This window comes from Callorhinus ursinus, unplaced genomic scaffold, assembly GCF_003265705.2.
Source record: "Callorhinus ursinus isolate GAN/ISIS: 27379988/994484 unplaced genomic scaffold, GSC_fseal_2.0 scaffold8, whole genome shotgun sequence".
NCBI classification, from domain to species: Eukaryota; Metazoa; Chordata; class Mammalia; order Carnivora; family Otariidae; genus Callorhinus; species Callorhinus ursinus.
Genome location: NW_027397070.1, coordinates 58,355,195 through 58,375,753, shown reverse-complemented (window position 1 = coordinate 58,375,753; position 20,559 = coordinate 58,355,195). Strand labels below are relative to the sequence as shown.

General features: G+C 43.4%; 1 long non-coding RNA gene across 2 annotated transcripts in view; it reads right to left on the bottom strand.

Annotated features, from left to right (window-relative positions):
• Positions 1-4,551: 4,551 nt before the first annotated feature.
• Positions 4,552-20,559, bottom strand: part of LOC141373295 (uncharacterized) — a 37,076-nt gene continuing 21,068 nt past the window's right edge. The window contains exons 3-5 of one of the 2 annotated variants that reach the window (XR_012379119.1): positions 19,999-20,147; positions 8,864-12,200; positions 4,552-7,209 (exon numbers count right to left, since the gene is read on the bottom strand). This is a non-coding gene — a long non-coding RNA (uncharacterized lncRNA). Of the gene's footprint in view, positions 12,201-19,998; positions 20,148-20,559 lie in introns of both variants that reach the window. The other variant, XR_012379118.1, reaches the window with a different exon arrangement.

Genomic DNA, 20,559 nt, shown 5'->3' with positions numbered 1-20,559 from the left:
ATGTCTCCAAGCTGGAGTGAAATCTCTTCCGGAGGAGGATACAGATAGATATTCACGGTGCAATTGTGTACACCTGGCCCACATGAGCAACTTCTGGGGAAGAGAGTTTTAAGAAGAATAGCTGCCTTTTGGGTGAGATTTACAACTCAGGGCCAGCGCACTTCTTTTTAAAACCATGGATATGTTTTCTAAGCACAGAGGCACAAACAACTTGTTGGGAGCAGTGTCAGGTTCCTGGAGTCTAGAAACATTTGGCCCGTTGGTTCAGACAAAAGGGATAGGAAATGGTGTTTCTCTCCGTGTTCGGAGACTCCAGTGGTGGTTGCCTTCATTCTTGTTTCTTGCTCCGTGTGGCCATTTCCCTGCTGGCTGCAGGTTATGCACTTGGGCGTTTTTAAAGAAATCAAAACCATGCCCAATCCTCCTGTCCTATGATTGTTCTTTCACTCTTATTCTTTAACTGACCCCAGATCTTTCCTTTCAGACCATATTGGCCCTACATGGCTGAGATGCCCACAAAATGCAGAATTAAAGGAGAACGGCCCTTGGGCTCTGACAAGGGCCATTTCACCCTGTAGCTCTAGGCATAAATTTCTCTCCATTGGCAGACCTTGGTCTTTTGGGTAATTTGACTACGTCTGCTGAATATATAAGTACACAAATATTTCTGTCCAAATCTTGAAAAGCAGTAAAACATTATAGTGAAAGGCAGGGAGGTTTATAACTGCAGTTTTGCAACAAATATTCATGCTCAGATTTAAAACATATTTCACTATCCCAATTCAATAGTAAAACAAAAAAATACTCAAGAAATTCATGAATTTCTTTTTTTGAGGGAAGAGATATGAGTGTTTTTTAAATATGCAGAGTGCAGACCATTTCAGCCGATGCGGGATACTGATGAGCTAACAGGGTCAGTATGCTCTCTCGACGGACACCCTGTAATGCCAAGTGCCCCTGGGCTGATCCGTGTCTTACGCTGGCAGCCCCAGGGAATGTGAGGAATAGATAGAACATCTATATTTAAAATTATATTTAGGGTATATTTAGCCTGTAACAGAGACACTCGAAGAAGAGCTTTCCCTGGAGATTAATTGCCAGCTGGTGTTGACGATACTCTGAGCTCCCAAACACCTCCGGGTGGGCTTTTATTTCCAGGAAATGGCTGGTGTCTTAATCATGAATTCTTACTTGGCCTGCTAAAATAGAACTTATATTTGGGCATCTTTATTTAATGTGGTTTCTCTCTCAGATGCCAATCGGTCTGTCTTGTTTGGAGAGGAATAAAACAGGAGGCACAGTCTTCCTGGGGCAGTCAAGGACACTTTGTGAGGGCTGATGTCGTTCTTCCTGGTCCCCTGAATGTAGAGGAAGCCCCAGCTCAGAGTTACGGGTTTCCTTGGAACCTCCTAGCAGTTCAGGAAAGGGCTTGTCCTTGGGAAGGGAAGTTGTTTCAGAAAAATACACGTGTTGAAAATTTTAGGTGTGGAGATGTTTATTTGTGGGGAAATGTGACCTAAATATCAAAAGATCCAACAACCCTTAACCCAGAAAACAAAAAATATAGGCGTGACTCCTCTGGTTTCCACAAAGATAAGGCTTTTACCTCCGTAAATGATGTGATGGGTCAAGCTAAGCTCTAGTGGTAGACAGCCGTGGGGCTCTTGAAGAACACCAGGGCTAGCAACAGAAGAAAAGCCATTAGCCACCGCAACCCCCCCAAAAGGTGGATGTCTCTTTGTCCTTACTTTAGGGTTCTTCTTTGGCAGGTGCCACCAGCCCTTCATGGCTTATGTTTACCGTTGGAATACGTTCTGATTGGTTGGTGCCCGTACCAAGTACCAGTTGTTAAATATTTGGAACATCAGCTCCACTTAGCTTAGAACAGAAGTGGGAAAGGAATAGCAATTTAAAGGATGTGGATGGGTCCGAGGTGACACTCTCAGACGGGAATGGTCCCAGTTCTACAACACTCAATGGGAGGAGGATAGGAGGGTGAGGCAGGATTGACCGGACCACCCAAACGGGGCACCATAAATATGAGTCTTTAAAAGCCTTTCCTAAAAGGCCCATATGTGTAAAACACATTGACGCATGAAACACAGGGAGCAAGAGTGGCCGGGAAAGGGAGACCAGGCCAAGGTCCCAGAGCTCATGGGTACAGTGAGGCCAGGAGAGTGCCCAGGTGAGCCAATGAACAGAGCTGGGCGAGGGCAGGCACAGCCTGATTGTCCTGCTCTCTCTGCCGGTCCTCCCTTCTGGAGCCAAGACCAGGGAGCTGGCCCAGGCTGGAACGTGTCACACCTAGGGGCATGCCCTGACGGAGGCCCAGCCGCCTCCCTCCCTCTGCTCACCACATCCTTCTCATGGCCCCCATTACTTGTCTGAGTGTTCAGAATGGACCCCAGTCCGTAATTCATATGTGCACTTGTTTTGTCCATGCTGGGAACACGCAACAAGAAAAGGTCGGACTTGCCTTACACTGTGGTTATGGAGTATCACAGTCAGTCTACTTTCAATAGCTCTGATGTGTGAGAAAATTCAAGCATATGCATGTTTGGGTTTTTCCTATCAGATTCACCACCTTACCCATGGACAATGTAACAGAATTTCCGGAAGCAATCTGTGTTTGGCTTTGAGATGCACTATGTGTTTTTTTCCTGGAGCAGATTAACCGTCTACTTCTCTTTTGGGGAGGGATATCTAATTAGATTTGACTCCTTGATGTCACACCATTACACGGGGTAGCTTAACCACCCCTATACTGAGCTTGGACGAAATGAATGTTTTCCTCTCAATAAATCACAAGGGGGTCACTGAAAGTGGATGTTACTCATTAAGTTCCATTTTATCTCTTATGTTTTGGTGTGCTTTAGGTTGACTACTTCTGATGATGTTCTTTGGGGTTAGAAGAAAAATTTCATGTTTAATGAGCTAACATATGCTACTGGTTAAGGATTTTCATTTTTTTGCCTGTATGTAGCCAGTTTTCATTAATATGATGCTTCAGTGCTTTATGGAAGTAAAGGCTTGAAGACTCATCCAGTTGTCTGAAAGCCCCTTGAAAATTTGGTTGGTGTTCCTTTGGGGAAAGGATAGTTACCTTCCTGTAGAGGGGTCAAAGTACATAGGGCTGGGGCTGACACATGACTTTGAGCAGAGGGTCTGTGCTAAGGACTCCTTGGCATTAGCCAAAGAGAAGTCCAATAGAGATGGACGCTTTGAAGCAGACACCTCATCCTGTCACCTCATCTTGTGACTTTTTTAACCTGGTAGAGGTAGATCTCATTCACCAAGAGGCAGAATCTGTGTCAATGGCCTATGAAGAGATTTTTCTCTCCATATTGGAATTTCGGCTAAAGCCTTTAAGTTTGGGGCAATGGGTGAAATAAATAACTCCACATTCATTCAGAATTTACCAAAGAGAAACCAGGCTGGTCCCTTTCAACACCTGCACCTATCATCCAGGAAGATTGGTATTTGCTGGGTGAACTATTTTGAAGGGAATTTGCAGGAGTAAAGTTGCTACAGGTCTCCTCCTCAGAGAAGGGAAAAGAGGAGAGGAGAGGGTGTTGCTTTCATTCATTAGCCAAACAAAGAGGGCCCAATAGAACCACCAGAACTTCGCACAGACTTGGGCGTTGTCGGCTAGAAGGGGTGACCATGTCACATCCCCTGGCTGAATGCCAGCTGGGGTTCAGAAAGTCATTAGCCTTCCTACAGGAGCAGAGTTCTCTAGAAAGGTTGACAGGTATCCCCTGAAGAAGTATAAAAGTGAGAGGTTGGCTGGGGCAGCTCACAGTAGTAGGTGAGAAGGGCAAGTTCAGTGGCTGAGCAGGCTATGTTTGCAGTTTTTAAGGGACGAGAGTGTATCTCCAAGGCTTCAGGCAAATGTGTAAAAGGATCCAGGCTGAAGTTGTCTTGAAAAGATGCTGTCTAAGAAGGTTATCTGTGGTGGTAAGGGGACCTCGAGGCATACTGCCAGTGCTGGAGCTGATGGGGCAGGGGTCATGGGAGCTCAGCCAGGGGAAGAATTGTTCGGGTTAGAGGCTGGTGTCACAGGCTGGTCCCCCTGGGGGTCTCCAACATGCCCATAACTGTTGCCCATAAAATAAAGCCAGTATTTATATGATGGAGGCACTTCAAGATCCAAGAGAACACTGAAAACAGCACCAATTAAGTAAAAATTCCTTTGATCTTTTCCCTCTTATCCCTCTTATACCTGGAGAACCCAAAAGCAGGCATTGGGCAGAATTAAGTGGAACTGGAGGTATTGCCAAAGAGACAAAGCCAGACAATGACCTTCTTCTGAGATGCTGATTCCCAAACCTGAAGTCAAGCCTGAGCTTGGTGGAGAAAGAAGTTTTAATTGGATCAAGGTTAATGTTTTGATCTAAATGGTCTGGACTGGATGTATTAATTCCTGAAGACAGGGCTGTTTTTTTAATGGCTGAAATTGACTTGAAAATGATGGAATCTGCCTCAGGCATTGGTGGGAGAAAACAAAATGATATCATGCCCAGTCAAACCAGGTACGAGCCTGATAAAAATCTGCATTTCCGATATACCAGTGCAGCTTGCTTAGTTTTCTTAGCTACACTGGTTTATTCTAAAGATCTACCAAGAGAGGGGTAGTTTCAGGCACAAAATGTTTATCTCCACACTGAATATTTAAGGGTAGGCAAGAATTCACCTGAGGGCAGCAAAAGTATAATGCTTTCCAAGGAAAGCGTATCATGGGGAAGATCCATCCCAGACCATCCTGTCTTCCCCAAAGCCAGGAGAAGATTCTTAGGGCTCTGGCTGGATTTTTTCCCAAGATAGTTTTTTGCCCTTCTCCATGAACCTATGTAGTTTTCTTCCTTCCCATTGGGATGAATAATTTAATTCTTGCCGAGCCTGGTTTCGCTCCAGGAAGGACTCACTTTGAAGGGTCAAAACTGGAGCGAAACCAGGCTCAGCACTTTGAAGGGTCAAAAAGATCAAATTGAGCTCTTATGGAAAGCCAAAAGCCAATGATGCCTTTGGGAATTTTTCTCACACCTTCCTCTTAAAACCCCCATGAAGAATCCAGAAGCTCTTTCATTATCTGTATTCACACAAAGAATCAAATGTAGGCAAGGTTTTGTGTCATTTGCTTCAAGAGCATTTTCTTTCTTCTTAGAGGTCATTTTAGGAGTCTTAAAATTAAACACAGACAAGAAACAAGGAAGCCTCACAGCTTCCTTCATGAATGACAGATCAATAATCATTTATACTAATGGTCTCGGATGGGTCTCTTCCTTTCCCACTACTTGTTCTAGTTGACCATATCTCAACCTGAAGACCATTTTCTTTGGTGTATGCTGGCAGTCTCAAGAGAGTATTTTCCAGAGACTGGTAAGACATTTCTAATGTCCCCAAGCACTTATTGGAGTTGTTCTTTGACAGTTCTTTCTTCCACAGATGACGAAGCATTGCTTGAGTCATACTTCCTATTTGCAGAGGCAGACGCAGGAAAAACAGATGAGCAGGGTTTCAGATATGGGGGATCCTGGGTTCTCTTTCCAGCCATGGACTTTTTTTTTTTAAGATTTTTATTTATTTATTTGAGAGAGAAAGAATGAGAGATAGAGAGGCACGAGAGGGAAGAGGGTCAGAGGGAGAAGCAGACTCCCCGCCGAGCGGGGAGCCCGATGTGGGACTCGATCCTGGGACTCGATCCTGGGACTCGATCCTGGGACTCCAGGATCATGACCTGAGCCGAAGGCAGTCGCTTAACCAACTGAGCCACCCAGGCGCCCCCAGCCATGGACTTTTAACAAAACCTGAGGCTCAAAGCCAAATACATTGCCAAGGAATTTAAAGCCAGAGGGCGCTATTACACAGAGGACGGTAGAGCCTTTCTGGAAGCTATGTTTCTGTTGCCTTTTGTTTTGGAAGAGGCCAGCTCCTAATACCTAACTTCTAGTTTAAAAGGTCTTTTCTTTAATTTCAAACCCAACCCCTAAGATCTGACTTTTGTTCATTTCATTCTTTTCTTCTGGAGCTCGTCAGATTTCTCATTACTAGCACAATATTTTAAATTGCTCTTAGGTTGAGTTAAACTTTTTTGATGGCATGGGAAAAGCAAGAGAAATATGCTCCTGGATCTCCAAAGCAGAAAAAATTAGCAATTGGAGGAACCACAGCAATGCGTCCCCAGTAAAGACAGTGGACGAAGGTCACTGGGCATCTTGATGGGAAGTCCCTGGTTTTGTAGGAACCACTGGACAAAACTTCTATTTTTTGTAGTTGGAATTTCTTGACTGAGGATGCAGCTGTTTTTTCCTTATTCTGCAGAAAACTCAACCTTGGTTCTAAGGGGCTGGGTTGGCCAATTCATCCCTAGATTTGACTTCAAATGATGATGGAATTTCCTACAGTAAATGTCCCCTGTTTGGTCCATTTTAATACATCTCCCTTACTTTCAAAGGTGGGGAGTTAGGCCTGTTGTTTTTGTTCTAAGCAACTGAGAATGAGGAGGAAGTCCAAACACATGGCCCTAGTGAGGTCTTTTGAGCAGAGATTTCTCAAATGGCCGAGAAACCAAGGGCAAAGGTCATTGAAGTCAGACGCCAACTTGGATTCATGATGGATTCATGATGAGCTCCCCACATCTCCTTGCTGGGATCAAAATAGATTCATGATGGATTCATGATGGATTCATGATGAGCTCCCCACATCTCCTCGCTGGGATCAAAATCTTGTCCTGACTCCAAAGCCTGCTTGGCTAGCTGACAATTTTCTTAGATATTTTTATTCTTCTGGGAGGCCAGACACTGATTGGCATGTCCTCAGACACTCACTGGGATAGTCCAAACCACCTGGATTCACTGCACTGTTGGCTTTCCAAATGCCAATTCTCATGCCCTTTGGGAGCTTCTTCCTGAAGAGGATTTAAAGCTGGTTGAAATCTTCCCTGGATTTATTATGTCCCTCTGGGGACTGTCTTAGCTGCTGGCTGTGGCTTCTCTTGTTAGAGGTCCCTTGGCTCCTACAACCAACTCAGTTCCTTTCACTTTCACTGTGTAGCTTCTCTGCTCCCACTAGCCCATGGCTGAGGTACACAGTATGCCTCGATGTCCCTTCCGTCCGAGTAGATATGCAGGGATACGTACGGAGGGAAATGTTTGGAGAACTTCAGAAATTTTTCTATTTGGATGGTCCTTATCCCCGGGAATCATAAGTCTGTGCAGAGGCATAATTTTAGCTCTTTTGATTATGTACTTTTGAGACTATCTTATACAGTTCTGAAACAACCAATCAGTACAATTAACTACCCCTTTGGCAGGAAGCATGTAAATATAATTATGCCTTAAATAGTCTGGTTATAGTGTCACCTGTTTTCTGTCAGCAAAGAGGAGGCATTCAGTGACATCTCAAAATAACATCCCTTGGCATAGATTTTCAGAGCTTATAATTCAGTGCAGCGCCATTGAACAAATATTCTAGTCTGAGCTAGGAATTATGCTAAACACTGTATGGGACTCAAGGGTGAATGAGGCGGGATGATAAGATACAGTGAAAATAAATGAGAAGACCTCAAAAACTTCATAAGAAATTGAAATGACCTGAGGGGAAAATGTGTATAAGGGGAAAAATGCAGAAGAATTCTTGTGCAGAAGCACAAGAATAAATATTCCTTATGAACCTCCTTCTTTGGTCATACCTCAGTGAGCAGCAGTGATGCTGAGAAAGACAAAAAAGGAAAAATCCAAAAGGAGAGGAGGAAATGTAACCGATGTGGGAGCATCAGGCACCAGGGAAATGCCTCAAGTAGAGAGGGAAACGGGTATACTTTTTGTTTAACATGGCAGACTGGACACACATGTCTAATGTGGTTCCCTCCTGAAACACCTCTAAAAGCTTACAGTAATGTGACTTTTAAGGGCAAAATCTATAAATATGGGGAGCATGCCACCCCGATATTTGCAGAGCTACTGAGCAAGAATGGGGAGGGCCATGCCATATGTTTAAATATTTAAGTAATAAATCAAGACAACAAACTATTATAGTTTATCCTCTTGCCTTGACCAATACACCCTCATAATGACAACATTAAACATATACGGGTATATTCATACCAAATAACTGCAGACAGTGCAATGTAAAAATTCATTTGACTGTTGTCAAAGCTGTGACTGGCTTTGGGAAGAGGCAGTGGCATGCACACATGAGCATGAGCATGGACGCACGTGTCCACCTCCATCCTCAGCCCTTGCATAGAGCCCTTTCTTGACCATCCCTTAGGTCTAGGGTGTGAGTCAGCCTACTGGATTGACTGAGGAAGAAACCCTGGTAGGCTCTCGGCATGTCCTGAGGACTACTTGGAAAGAGAATTTGGGGGTCCTCTATACCAAGAGTGTGATCTCAAAGGGGAATGGTAAAGACCCTGGGTGGGTCTTTGCCTCCTTGGGATGGAAGCGGCTCTGCTCAGTTAACTCACCCAGAGTAACAAAATTTCTGAGACTGGAAAACAAAACGGATGAACAGTAACTGACTTATCAGACACCAGTGGGGAAAGGGAACTGGTTTAACTCCAAAATCCTCAAAAAGCTCTGAAACTGGGAGGGGGGTGGTAGTTCAGGGACTTCTGAAATGGTGTATTTCCTATAAGAAAGAAGGGTTGAATGCTGTTTAAGAAGTGATGAGACCCCTAGATTCTCTCTCTTACGCCATACTTGTGGGGCAGCCACTCTTCCCTCACCCAGGAAAGAAACTAAGCTTAGGGTCTGTGGACCAAGAGCAGCCAGGCATAACTGAAGGCAGAGTGCCAAACTGAAAATATGGAGGTTTAACCAAAATATGTCTGTGGAAGACAGAGACCCCCACCTCTACTTACAACCATCTTTCTCCATTCTGTTTAGGAACACTGGTCTCCAGGCAGAAAATTGGAAGATCTTCTCTGGAAAATATGGATCTTCACAGTCAACATGCCCCCCTCATCTGCTCAGAGCTTCTAGTCTACAGGAACAGCCAAACATCCATTAGCAGAAGTCTGAAGACTTGTAATGATAAAAGCAATAGGAAAAAAGCATTCTGGAGGAAACTCAATTGTGCATGGAAAAAAACTTTGAACAAATAATATCCTCAAAGAAAGTTTGTAGAAAAAATCTAGCACCCATGCATGAAGAACAGGCTGCCATAAAATAGCATTCTGAGAATATAAAAAGGTTTCTGAAAATTAAAAATTTGATGTTAAAGAAGAAAATCCAATAAAGGGCCAGAAGAGAACATTGAAAAGTCGCTTCAGAAAGTAGAACAAAATGGCAAAAATATAAAAAATAGGAGAGAAAATAAAATAATAAAGCTAGCCTAGATGGTCTAATATCTGAATATAGGCATTCAGAAAGGACAATAACAAAGATAGTGATGGACTATAATCCACTAAATAATGTCAATAAAAGTTCCTCAAATGGAAAGACTTGAGTTCCCAGATTGAAAAGCTCACAGTGTCCAGAAATATGAATAATAATAGATCCATGCTGAGACAACCCAAGTGTAGTTTATCTGAAATCACTGGAGCACCAGGGAGAAAATTCTACAGATTTCTAGGGAGAGAGAAAGACACACACGCGCACATACACACAGAAAGAGAGAGAGAGGGAGAAGCACTAATAACAACAACCTGCCTACCTCAAATGAAAACATACCCCATGCAAAAGAATCACAATGATCAGACCCTTTTCAAAATGAACAGCAACACTGAAAGTTAGAACGTACTGGAGGAATAGCTATAAAATTCTGAAGGAAACCAAAATTTCCAATAAATTTTGTACCCAGACAGAGGCTAGAATAAATAAATTTTCAGACATCTGAGGTCCTCAAAATTTTACCTCTCTATGTATCCCTTTTCAAGGCGGGGGAGGGGGCAGGGAGGGGAAGCACCAAGAAATCAGAGGACATTGTCAGAGATAATGCCACGTGTTTCCTCTTCCCAGCACATAGGAAGACTACATATCCCAGCATCCCTTGCAGTTGTAGTGGAGCCATATGATGGAATTCAGGCCAGTGGCATGTGGGAGAAGTGATGTAACACCCTGCCCCCAAATCACGTCTGGTGCATCAAGTCTGGATATAAAAATATTGGAATGATCGTCTGGTCTCTCTTTCCCTTCCATGGTCACTTTGAAGCCTTGGGTTCCAGATGGCTCTCTATGAGGTGAAGAGCCACCTGATTTGCATTGGACTGTGACATGAGCAAGAAATAATTATTAAGTTGAGTCGTTGAGATTTGGGGTTTGCCTTTGTAGTAGTTAGTGTTGTGCTCTCATACTCCTAGAAAGTGGGTGTTGATGTAACAGAAACTTAAAACTATATGGCATTTGCTTAGTGGCTCCATGGCGATTAGCAAAGGAACTAAGGTCAGAAATTAAGAAATGGGGACCCAAGTTATGTGGTGGCAAACATTTGAAAAAACCATCACTTGCTGCGATGTGGGAGCTAGAGGCCCAAGGAGAACTGGTTACAAAGAAAGTGTTGGTGGGAGTCGGCCACTCTGGGATTCATTTGGCAAGGTGTTGCAAATGACAGCCTTTGGAAATAACTGTCTGGTGTGCAAGGAGAAATCAAAGGGAATTAAAGGGGATACAGAAATTTGCACCCTGAAAGCCATCTTCTCAGTTATAAAGCACAAAAGGTAAGAGACATAAACTTACAGTAAAACTTCTCAGAAAAAGTGACCTGGGCGTTATGGTACCTTTCACACCTGATAACATCAGTGTGGTGGTCACTGAACTGGGAGAAGAATAGGGAGGGAGGAGGGAGGCAATGACTGGGGTCTCTATCTAGAAGGCACACCTATGTTTAGGAAAGAACTTGTTACACTTGCTGCCTATGAATCTGATGGAAAGCAAATACCTCAGAAACTTCGGCTTCTGAGGGAATTGTATTGCCAAAGAAACCATGAATTTGGTTGACACCACTGCCCCCCGCCCCTGCCAAATCTTGAACAGTTTGAAAACTGGAACAATCCCAGCAGCCCAACGACCACAACCGAAAAAGAGACTTCGGAGGCTTTGTATATACTTTCCTCCTGAAGGGACATGTTTGCTAGCACTCTGGTCTGATATGACCAAGGAAAATAAAAATAAGAGTCTTTCAGAAAGCAGAGAAAAAGGCCTCAGAGAATAGCCACAGGAGCTCCTTCCAGAGGCAGAATCAGGGCCCAATCCAGGAAGTTTCCCTACTCCCACGGGTTGCCCCCCCCCCCCCCCCCCGTGCCCAGAGGGATTTCTGAATTGCTCCAGGGCAGTGATGGTTTTCGATCTGCTGTTCTTCAACTTTTGGGGTACTTTTTGTCTCCAAGCGACCTTTTTATTTGGGTGTTTATGCAACCGGTGATTTTTGTTTTTAACTTCGTAGTTGCCAGACCAAGAGGGTCAGAACCAGTGGAGATTATTGTTTTGTTGTCTTTTGTCTACATATTGGAAGAACAATAAAATGGTTTGGTGATCAGACGGGCAGACCGGCGGACATAATGCTATAAATTTCCCATAGCGTTTCTTCTTCCTGGAACACCGGCAGACGACCTGCCCTAATGCCCCTCATAGTCAGGGGTGGGGGGCGGCGGGGGGTGTGGGGGTGGTCGGGGGTCCTGTGACTGGAGTTCTGGCCACTGGGAGGTGAGCAGAGGTAATGAAAACCGTTTCCAGGTCTGGCCCTGAGCAATACCATATACACTCCTCCAGCTCTCTGTTCCCCTTCACGGGCGACTTTGGAGGCAGGTGTTTTAGCGCAAAGACTGCGGACGCGTGCACTGTACGTACACACGGCTACAGCCACAACCGAGCGACTGTGGGAGGGCACGGAGCAAACATGCGAATGCGCACGTGTCGTGTGGAGCCCTGGAAGGTCAAGGTTTGCGTCTGCCGGCACCTGTTCTTCTGAGACGCAGGCAGCACTGGACCCGGGAGCTGCAACACGGCAGCAAAGCCTGTGAGCTACGCGGGATGAACGGTGTGCACCACCCCTGGGGGACCCCCCATCTGGCTGCAGCAGGTCCGGAGGCTCCGAGAGAGGCTTCCCGGTCAGACGAAACTGATGGATTATCTGGTGGGAGCGCTAACCAGGCGATTTAGGACTCTGCTGGACAACTGGCGTTTGGATTACTGATGAGAACACAGAAACTAAGGGGTGTGAACAATAATTCACTCCAGGAAAAAGCAAAATTTGTGTTTCTGAAAAGAAAAAGAAAATTAAGCGTCCTTACACGTCTCACTTATAAAGTAGCACATAGAGGCATGATTTTATAGGCACTGACCCAATCGGGTTGAGCCAAAGGAGAGGGGGATGGAAAATGCACAAGATGTTGGTGAGCGAAGGGGAAGGAAGGACGAGACTTATTTTTCATATCAGGAAGCCAGGAGATAATGTCTAAAACCCCAACATAAAGATATAGCCATAATAGCATGTTATTCAGAGATAGGCATGTTTTCATACCCGAAGACTGGATTCAAAACAATCCCTTCAGAAATACTGTCACAACTGTTATTCTTTCCTTGGTTTTCAAACAATGTTGCCAAAGTAGTGGTGGTGTATCAGCACCTAACAAATGATCTCTGCTGTTGGAAAATGTATTCCCCAGTTTTCTTTCTCTTTCTACTTTTATTAAGCCAGGGGTCAACCAATTATGGCCCAAGGGCCAAATCTGGCCCACCCCTCTTTTTGGGTGGCCCATGAGCTCAGAGTGGTTTCACATTTACCTTTCCTTGATTCATAGATATAAAGTATAAAAGTAAGTGATAGTGAGACCAGAATCAGAGATTTTTAAATAAAGAGGACTGGGGAATTTTGTCTAGAAATGTATAAAGCAAATGCTAATCAATTAACTTCTCAAAGACAGTTTTGTTCATTGTTTATCTCCAGTGTCTAGTACAGTGCCTGTCACAGAGTGATAGTGCATGCTCATGGGCTTGTTACCCTAGCATCTGACACATAACAGGTTGTTGGCAAATGCCCGCACACATGTATGAATGAAGAATTGAATGAATAGGTATCATTGAACCCCTATGACTTGGGAAGCCTGGTGGGGGGTGGAGTATAGAAAGTGATTCTTAGAATTCTTAAAATGGCATCAGATTAGGGCGCCTGGGTGGCTCAGTCAGTTAAGTGTCTGCCTTAGGCACAGGTCATGATCCCAGGGTCCTGGGATGGAGTCCCACATCGGGCTCTCTGGTCAGTGGGGAGTCTGCTTCTCCCTCTAGCCCTCTGTGCTCTCTCTCTCTCAAATAAATAAAATCTTAAAAAAATGGCCTAAGATTAAACTACTTTATAATGATAGTAGTAATAGACTATTATTAGTTGCACTGTGTGGTAAAGACCAGCACCTTCAAATTGGGGTACTCAGACCCCTGGGGCATTTCTTTCCTGGCATTTGAGAGCCGTTCTTTCCTGTTTTCCCCTTTCCACAGCCCATCTTCCACTTCATCTAAGAAAGATAAACATTTTACCATTTCCAATTCTTAGTGTGACCCATTGCTTTGAGTTATACCCCCTGCTCCCAACTCTGTCCAGGGCATAGTCAATTTGAAATACTGACTCGAGGGAAGAGTCTTTTAATTGATGAAATCAAGGACCAGCCCCCAAAACTTCCTTTCCTTTTATGTCTTGTACATATTTCTGTTAAAGATGAAGCATGGCTTTGGAAATGGGGATATATGGGCCCCTACTGTTGTATTCTGCAATTGGAAATAATATATTAACTGTAGGCCATGAGCCTGACTTTCATTTAATTACTTACTCTTTCACCCCTGTTACCAAGAAATGCATAGCTCTTGAGAATTTGTTGAAAATAAAGCAAAGAGAATATTGATAAGAAGTAATAAAAGCTAAAAATGGCTCTCTCCCTTGGTGCTCTTCCCCCAACAAATTTCACGTAAGGAATCCTTTTCGGTTGTTCTCAGTGCTTATCCCTGAGATAAGTCATTAGCTGGAAAGAAAAACACCTATGAGTGGCCCACGTAGAAGAGATTAGTGATGGTTAATTTTAAAAAACGTAACTGAACTCTTTTCGGGAGCTATCAAATTTTCAAGTTACCTTGGATAAAACCCGTGGATAAAATTTTTGTGTTCAAACCTGCACTGTAATCCTAGCATGCTTGCCTTATTTCACCTTATAAAATGCTTAATTTTGCCCACCTCCTGCAATGAAGTAGAAACATGATGACGGAAGCATGGTGAAAAGTTGATGAGCCCCATGGCCTTTTGTGGAACAGAACTTTCTCTCTCTTTACATAAATCATGTTTGATCACAGTGTCTAATGCATTAATGGTGCTATTTCTTAATATCATATATTATTCTTATTTAATCTTTCCTATAATGTGCTTTCTGTATTACTTGAGAATATTCAGTCTTTCTCTAAAAGGCCAACAAATGGGGTGGATAAAACTCACAAGAAGTGTAAAGCATAACAAGGAAGCTAGTAGCTTATAAGATTCAGGCAAAATTGATTGGACATGTTTGGGATCGATAATGGGCAAACAAATAGTTTGTGAAACACAGGCAGAATTTGTAAGTGTGTTAAGTACAGATAGTAAGTAACCCGTAAGATGTGTTGAAGATGGAATAGATAGAACGTGTAATTGAACAAATGAGTGTTACTTACAGCTACAAAGACAGGGAAAGACATGGAAAGTTATAAGTATGAGAAGGCCACTTCTGGGCATCTTGAAATTGGCCATCCCCTGGAGGCTCCCAGTATGGTCCTATTCAGGCCCCACATGTGCTCTACCTAAGAAACTCCGTCAAAATCCAAAGCTATGGAGCAGGCTAACTGCCAGGCTGGGGCTATGGCCAGGCATCCAGGTCCTGAGTCTTTCGGAGGGAGCTGCTGTTTATATTGGCTCCAGACACTTTCTGTCTGCTAAGCCCTCCGTTCAAACCTCAACTCTGGTTTTCATCAGCCCGCCATCAGTGGGGAATGTCGATGCAGGAAAGACAAGATGTGAATATTGTGTGACCCAAGATTTAGGTAGTGTTGTCTTCCCATCCTGGGCTGCAGGATGTCTGTCCTGGGCCCTGGGCATGTGAGCCTTTCTTCCTGGGCCCCTTTCACCATCAAGAAATATTAAAAATTATATTTTACTACTGCATTGAAAGAAAGACCAATATAATCCAGGCTGAATTATACTTTTTTCTTTTTATGATTTTAAATGAAATTAAAAGAGTTTTGGGGGCCCCCAAACTGTTGTGTCTATGTCAAAGGTACCCGATGGAGAAGTTCATCTGCTTGTACCCTTTGCTAAGTGTGTGAGCCTACCCCGTTGCTTTCTGTCCTCGGGGGGTATCAAGTTGATGAAATAACTTCTGTGATTCAAGTACTTTAATTTAGTTGGTGAACCTTTCTGTTCTGTGATCTTTGAGATAGCTTGCCTGAGAGCATAGCTGGAAACTACCATTATGTCAAGGGAATTCCCTTCGTGACGTTCCCCAAAAGGCCTAACATCAGTATTCAGTATACACATGCTTACCCATCCACTTTTTCTCCTAGGCTCCCTTCACAAAGAACTTATTTTTAACTATACAGTAAATTTTGAACTAATTACAAGTTAAATAATGAAAAACAAAGATTTATGCTTGATCTTATAACTTATAAAAATCCATAAATTAAAGATATTATATCCAAGTAATTTTAATCTTGATAACTTTGAGTAGTTTATGTTACAGCAGTGTAAACTTACCATTGTGATTTGTGTCTTTTTCAGCAGATTGTATAATTCATTTATTTGGATAAAAAATTAAGTCAGTTTTTTTTTCCCCTAACAGTAAGTGTGATTTGATTGAGTAACTTGATAAGGAGGACTGCCTTTGCAAACTAGGTTATGTGGTAGATATTTTTCACAAATTGAATGAGCTAAATATGCAACTTCAAGGTTGTGACTATATATATATAGTCTATGTACATCATGTATTTATAGATATAATCAGAAAAGTATATTTAAATATACATTTATTTTTGTAACATTTTCCCAATATGTTGGATTAAATAAAATAGCAACAAAAAAAATCCCATGTGAAAGTGGCATCAATCTTGGTCTACACTGCTTCCTTCCCTCCATTTGGCCGTGACCCAGCTTCAGTGTCTCTGCAGAGAGACACTGCAGTAGGGAGAATGAACCTCAAAGATGTCCACACCCTAATCCCTAGAAACTGTGAATATGTTACATTACATGGCAAAAGGGACTTTGCAGATTTAATTAAGGTTACAGACCTTAAAATGGGGAGATTATTCTGGATTATTCAGGTGGGGCTGATCTAATCACACAACCCTTTAAAAGCAGTCAACTTTCTCCAGCCAGAGACAAAAGAATGTGACCAAAGAAGGGATGTGAAGCATAAGAAGCATGTTACTCACTGTTGTTGCCTTTAAAGATGAAAAGAACCATAATCAAACCTCTAGAATTTGTGAGCAATGTCTGACTGACAGCCGCCAATGATACAGGGACCTCAGTCCTACAACCAAAAGTAACTCAATTCTGCCAAAAACCTGAATGGGTCTGGAAGCACGTTCTTTCTGAGAGCCTCCACAGAATTGCTGAAGCTGGCCAACACTTTGGCTTTGGCCTTGAGACCCAGGAGGAGAGGAGCCAGGTGAGCCCCTCCTACCTATAGACCTGGGACATCACAGATTTTTGCTTTAGGCCACTAAATTGGTGGTCATTTGTCACCGCAACAAGAGCAAATGAATATATACCCTCCTAGCTTTCAAGAGAGTGCCACACCTGCAGCTGGCCTGTTCGCGTGTTAATTTTCTATTGTATTCTCTCTGGGAAAGTAATTCTTAAGAGAAAAATGTGACTGTGTTTCAATCTCTCCATCTTATTGTTGTACTCTAGTGGCATTTATTTGGAATGTAAACTAATTCAAAAAGATTAGTTTTTAAAAACGTTTTATCTCTCTCTCTCTCTCTCTCTCTCTCTATCATCTATTCATTTGTCTATCTATTTATTTATTTTAGCGATCCAGGTGTCTGGGCAGGGTGACCATGGAGAGGCTTCCTGTCTAGAAGATCAGTGGCTATGGCTCTGGGAAATGACTCCCCTGACCCTGGATTCACGGTAATTTAACAGAGGACTAGTTTCTTCAAAAGGGAAGGGAGGACTGACACATGACATTATTCAAAAAACTTAGCTCCTAGCAGGTTACACAGATTATAGATTCCAGAAGAATATTCAGGAATTTTTTACTTCAGGTTTGAGTCTCATTCTTGAGTCCATTGTTGGTCCACAGTGGGAGGGAGGATTTGTGAGTGGTTCCTGTTTTATCCAGTTCATTCTAGGCTCCTCTATGGTCCCATGTCCTATGTCCTGGGTCTGGTGCGCGGGCTCTTATGTTCAGTCCTCTTGCAGTATACTAAGAAACTATCCCTTGTCTTGGACCCCTGCTTCTGCCCTAGCCAGTAGTCCTCTATTTAATTTTCTTGGTCTCAGGATCCTACCTCAGGATCCCGAGAGTCAGTCCTAAGTCACTCAGTTCTACCAGATTCTCTGAAAGAGATTGAAGTGATGTGATGGTGAATGGGTGAGGAGCAAAGGGTAAAATCTTCAAATCCTTTGGGTGGAGCAGTGAGGCAAGCAGTTCTTGGATATTGACAATGTAAAACTCCGCCTTTCATAATTACAACAAATTATTCTCAGAGAGTCTTTGATTCTCCTACCAGCTTGAGCTGAATTGCCAAAAACTACTTCTAGTATTCTAGCTTTGTTACATGTCATGACGCAAGACAAGAATTGGGAAGTAGAGAACAGAATTACAAGAAGTTAAGGGAACTTGGAGACAGAAATTCTATGTGGACAGAGAAGAACAGAGATCTTCAGTTAACAGACGCAGTCAGCCCATGGCAACCCCACAGGGAGGAAGCTGGGGAGATAAATGCTCTGACTGTACTCTTCTTCCTCTATCTGGTCTCCTACAGGGGCTCCCTAGTAGCTCTCCTCAACTAGAAGCTAGAGGGAAAATCAACCCGTTCATGTGGTTCTACCCACGGCAGCTTTGCAAGCACAGACAGAGCAGCTTGGAGAGTGGATCTGGAGTTAAAACAGAGCATATCCAGTAGCTCTGAATAGTATGGGGCTAGAGAGAGCCATAAGCCCAGGTTAGTTCACTGATAGGGTTTCAGAGACCCAGAGAACAGGGGTGGCGGTAGTGGCTCTGCTTTAGGGATCTAAAACCCTTACTGCAGAGTGCTAGGTCTGAAGGAGCTGACAAAGGGCATCACAAATAACGGTCCTGGGGCACGAAGAGGCATCCTGATAACTACCTCAATTCCAGACAACGTGTCTGTGGTTACTTCAGTGAGAACTCTGTCCTCATTTGTGACTATGGTGCTCAGGTCCCCTGAAAACTGTGTGTGTGTGTGTCTGTGTGCACACGCATGTGCAGACGTACAAACCTACCCATAGCACTTAACACTGGGAAGTCAAGGCGTGGTGTGAACAAGACACCTTTTAGGATTATTGTCTTATTCATAAATATTCCTTTTATTCTGGGAACAGCCCTGGATGTATGGGAGTTGGTTCTCAGGAGCCACATATGACTTAAGTAACACTGCCTTTTAGCTACAGCTGAGTGATTCAGGAACGGGTACGTGGCCTCTGCCAAGCCCGTTTGAATCCTTCTCTAGTATCCTTCTAACTGGAGTCTAAAAAGTAAGGTTTGTAGTCCAGGGGAAGAAGGCGTTACTAAATGGGACACTCAGTGACTGTAGGGTGCCCTATTTCCTGCCACATGCAAGAAGGCATCCACTTTGAGAAGAAACCAAGTCTACCCATGAGAAGCAGAGGCAAGACACAGTGGGAGTCCAAGACGTACTGTGCTTTGTTCCAATTGTTCTCGAATTTCAGGGGCACCTCTAGTACGTTTGATTGTTCGATCCTTCCATAATGTAAGTTACCCTAATATTCTTTCAGTAAAGATTTTTTTGGGGGGGGGAGGTCAAACCTTGCTTAAATTGGATTTCTCACAGGGCCCTTTCTAATAGAGTTGACAGAGTTGATAGTTCATACTAATTGCACCACACGGAGAACAGGTAGAATGAAGGGTAAGGAAGTGTAAGGAAGTCCAAAGCTAGAGAGAGCCTTACTGGCTGGAGGTGGGTGAGATGCGAAGGCTGACTAAAGCTTTGAATCAGGAGGGTGGGGAGGACTCTCTATTGGAGAATATTCCAGGCAGGGAAAACAGCAAGTGCAAAAGGGTGGTGGTCCCAATTGCAAAGATATATTTATGGGGCAAAGAAGGGTTGGAGGAAGTATGTGTAGAGGGGGAGACAAGGTGGAGGAGATGTTTCACTGTTGAGGACTTTGAGTGCCAGGCTAAGGAGTTTGTGCTTTTTGAGAGTGGAAGTGATATCATGGAAGCTGTATTTTAGGGATATCGACCTGGTAGTGTGCTGAGTGAGTTGAAGGGTGTAAGAAGTGGTGTTAAATGCAGTCATCCTGGGGGCGCCTGGGTGGCTCAGTCGTTAAGCGTCTGCCCTGGGCTCAGGTCATGATCCCAGGGTCCTGGGATCGAGCCTCGCATCGGGCTCCCTGCTCCGCGGGAAGCCTGCTTCTCCCTCTCCCACTCCCTCTGGTTGTGTTCCCTCTCTCGCTCTCTCTCTCCCTCTGTCGAATAAATAAATAAAATCTTTAAAAAAAAATAAATGCAGTCATCCTGATATGGCCAAGGGCCTGGAGCGGAGTGCTAGAAGCGGGAATGGAGAGGGAAGAGGGAGTGTCTCATTCATGTCTGTATCGTTCCTGTTACTTAGCGGAGTGTCTAGCATCTTACGGGTGCTGACCGAATTCTTGCTAGTAACTAAGGAATTCTAGTAAGTAATGTTATAGCCACATTATCATCCTATGTTATATCTCAGTATGTTAGATTAAAATTTTAAAATAAATTACATTGTTGAATTATTGAGGACACTTGGTCTGATATTTTTAGTTGTCACTGAATTTCAGTGTAACCTGAGGTAAGGTAATTAGAGGAATAAATACCTGTGCTTGATTGTGTGAACTCATCATTTCCTTTAGATCACAGAAAGGAATCAGTTGCTGGAGGAAGTTTTGTTCACGTGTTTATTCGAAACTTACTTTCCTTGCATCCTTGAAATCTAGTTAGGCCATTCTATTCAAAGGTCATCATTCTGTAAGAAAATACAATATCGTCAGTCACTTAAAATGTTAATTGGTATCCTACAACCGAAACATTTAACCAGTCTGATGAAGAAATATGGTTTTCCTTTCCCTTATAACTTATCTTTAGGGAAAAGGGCCAGAGCAAAGAGCATTAGTAATCATGCAGGAAGATAGGAAGAATGTTGAAATGCCTTATATATTCCATGAAGCTCCTATCTTAAGTACTATGCTGTCAGAATTTTGTTACTCTCGCTCCTTTTATTATAGAGCACCATGCCACCCTCCCTCTGTGTGTGTCTTCCTAACTTCGCATTCACTAATGTCTTATTGGTAGCTTGCCATTCTGGTGGGATTGGCACACAGTATAAATCAGGTCTTTTATTTATATTCTTGCTTGTCTAGACCCAGGCACTGGCAAAC